This window comes from Physeter macrocephalus, chromosome 15 (genome assembly GCF_002837175.3).
Source record: "Physeter macrocephalus isolate SW-GA chromosome 15, ASM283717v5, whole genome shotgun sequence".
NCBI lineage: Eukaryota > Metazoa > Chordata > Mammalia > Artiodactyla > Physeteridae > Physeter > Physeter macrocephalus.
In genome coordinates, this window is record NC_041228.1 from 27478607 (window position 1) to 27482270 (window position 3664).

At 34.1% G+C, this 3664-nt stretch overlaps 1 pseudogene; it reads left to right on the plus strand.

Annotated features, from left to right (window-relative positions):
• Positions 1–2378: 2378 nt before the first annotated feature.
• LOC102977647 (nucleophosmin-like) lies at positions 2379–3139 on the plus strand (annotated as a pseudogene).
• The last annotated feature ends 525 nt before the right edge of the window (positions 3140–3664 follow it).

Here is a 3664-nt window from a genome sequence, read left to right on the forward strand (position 1 = left end):
ACTTACGTAATTAGCCCAATCAAAATATTTAGCAGTTCATTTTACCCAGTGTAATTTTTCTCTTAATAATCCTCAACTTATTGATGAATATATAATTCAGTTTACCTAACTAAGTTTTCATGGCTTTGTACAGAGATATGGTATGTGCCTCAGCACAGATGGATTGGCATGCTCTGCAGGTGGATTGTTTCTAGTCTGCCAAATCAGACACTGTCTTAGGCAAATACCAGATCCATATTACAGGTGAACTAAATCACAGTGGTTTAAAGGTGTCTTTTGTTTTCATTTGATTGTATAAACAACCATCTACTCATTTTTCAGTTACAACAAAATTGATTCTCAATTTTCCTTGTTTCATGATGCCCCAACCAATAAAAGAGTGGCCTCTGAACCTAACTGAAACAGTGAATTGTACATTCTGGTTATAATTTAGGCAATATTTGCTAATAAAAGAATCTGGCCATAACTAGTCATAAGGATGTAAATTGAAGTAATGAGGGGAATAACTTGCTACCATAAATATATACTTTATTATTGGAATCACATTTCTTTTTATCCTGCCAGAGAAACTGATAATTTAATTATGATAATTATATCAATATGACTAATATTTTGGAGTGACATGGAAACAGTTGGTGGACTGATTTTCCAGACTTTCAAGATTTGGGGAGTCTTTGGTATATCGCCAATGTTTATTTCCATTACTACCTGTAGGGAAAGAAGGCTTTTCATTATATTTCTTTCTCTGTGAAATATAAACATGCATGGGTTGTCTCTTTCAACTCCACAACTGAAATTTTAATTCCACACCTGGTTTTTGCTTATTATCTGGAAATGAAGTCAGTCTCTTGATAGAGGAAGAGGATCTGTCCTGGATACCATAATAAGTTCTCTACCATTATGGGTGCCTAGATTTTACAGAGCAAAGCCCAATCTGAGTCTGACGTATGAGCTTGAACTCTTCTCAGAATCTGGACTAACAATTGTAATTGTTTATTAAAGTCTTTGGCTATATGTGACTTCCACAACTGGAGGATTGTGAAGAAGGAAGTACAAGATCTAAGGCCTCTCACCATTCATTTTTGGTTATGCTATATTTTTTCATTTGAGAATCAAGAAAAGTACATTCATGTTTACTGATATTTTTATATATCTGGTCCAGGCATTTGATCTCTCAGGAAAATTAAGAACTCTTAAATGACATTTTTATACCTGATACAAAATAATCCATTAGGAACAAGTTTTCAGCTTATCATTGTCTACTACTTCACTAGTATTAAATTTTTTTTCTATTTCATCCCATATTATTCTATTTATACACATTAATTTATTGTAATGATACTGTAGACATAATTCTATACCTCAGATTTGTCAGTGATGTCATGTTTAAGCATCTACCTATGGAATTTTTTGAGTACTGAACATGCTATGTTGTTGCTCTGTTCTATTTATATGATTTGGTGAATAACAGTTGGCCATGACTTTCCAGGTCTTGAGACTAGCCAGATAGAATTCAGAGACCTGAAAATAACTCTTCCACTTGATTATTTTACTGATATTAGTGGGAAAGTAGCAATACAAACCTTTTTAAAGGACCAGTGTTTAACTAAGTTTACTGTAAAAATTAAAAATTAGAATAGAGTACATGAAATATTAATACCACATTGTACTACAATTTCAGTTCTACCTTTTAAATCATTACTGAAAGGTATTCATGTTAGGTTTTTGGAAGTATGAGTTTTAAAATCTAATTTATTATTTATATAATGATCAATTATAGGAAAATAGTGAATGAAATGCAATTAATTGCTTAAATCATGCTATAGAAATTTACAGAGAATCACATGGAAGAGAAAACAGCATTTTCAAACGAAGGGCAAAATTATGAAAAGACATGTTGTAACTTCTAATAAAATTTTCATTTATCTCTAAAGCATCAATTATCTAATTATCATTATCTTAAAGTTTCCCAAAAGCAAATGCAGTAAGGGAAACCATTTTTTCAGTTCATTAAAGTTGGTTACCTGTGGGCAAATAGCCATATCTCAAACACTGTAGTGTTTTATGTATCTGTAGTGTGGAGATCTGTCCTCTACAGACGCTCTATCAAAATGGTTTCCCTGCAAAATTGTCCAAAACTGTCATCACAATGAAATACTTTCCACATTAATTTGATTTTTTTTTAATTTCCAGGAGAAATATAATGATATATTTTAAGCATGATAAAGTACATTTTTCATCGTAGCCAATTTACTTTTTTCTAGTTCAAAAAGCTATAAAATGTCACCTGGTGTGATTCTGTCCTGTGAGGCTATTGTCTGGAACAGTAGTTTACCTCTATCTGCCTTCTCTCCCACCTAAGTGTGTGCCACCACCCCATGGAAGAGTCCATGGAAATGGACATGAGCCCCTTGAGGCCACCGAACTATCTTTTCAGTTGTGAACTAAAGGCTGACAAAGATGATCTCTTTAAGGTGGATAATGATGAAAATGAGCACCAGTTATCTTTAAGAACAGTGAGTTTAGGGGCTGGTACAAAGGATGAACTGCACATTGTTGAAGTCGAGGCAATGAATTATGAAGGCAGTCCAATTAAAGTAACACTAGAAACTTTGAAAATGTCTGTATAGCCAATAGTTTCTGCTGGGGGCTTTGAAACAACAACAGCTGTGGTCTTACAGTTGAAGTGTGATTCAGGGCCTGTGCCTATTAGTGGATAGCACTTAGTAGCTGTGGAGGTAGATGCAGAGCAGAGGATGAAGAGGAGGAGAATGTGAAACTCCTAAGTTTATCTGAAAAGTGTCTTGTACTTAGAAATGGAAGCAAGTTTCCACAGAAAAAAGTAAAACTCACTGCTGATGAAGATGAAGATGATGATTTTGATGATAAAGAAGCTGAAGAAAAAGCTCTGGTAAAGAAATCTCTATGAGATACTACAACCAAAAATGCACAAAAATCAAACCAGAGTGGAAAAGACTCAAAACCATCAACACCAAGATCAAAATGTCAAGAATTCTTAAAAAAAAGGGGGGGGGGGACTCCTAAAATACCAAAAGAACTTAGTTCTGTAGAAGACATTGAAGCAAAAATGAAAACAAGTATATTAAATGCATTGAAAAATCCTGGGCACTACTGGTAAATCAAGCCCAGAGAGGAAGAGAAGAGATAAATATAGCCCATACTGAGTATCATCAACAATTCAGACTGAAGTCTTCTATTTTAATCTCAGTCCCCTTTCCTGATTTGCCACTCACCCACACCCCTTCCAGTCTGGAAGCAATCTCACTCTTGATCTCCTAAAGCACATTCTTTTGACTGCTATGATTCAGTGAACCTTATACTTTGCTTTCTATTACTTGCGCATTTGCCTCACCTCTTTGACCATGTCTTAATCACCTATGCATCTTCCTAGCTGCTTAATAAATATTTGAATACAATATAATAAAAATAAAAACTATAAAATGTTAAGAATATAATGATAAATCACGGTAACTGAGAATTAGGGGCCATTCCCTTACTGAACTGCTTTTTTGGATAATTCAACAGAGTTTTTACTACTTTGCAGTGTAACAATCTGAGAGCTTTTTGAAATACTGTAGAGTTTAAATGACAGAGTCCCTTTCTCTCATTTATATAAGTAGTACAGGCTTGTTAACTGAGTTCA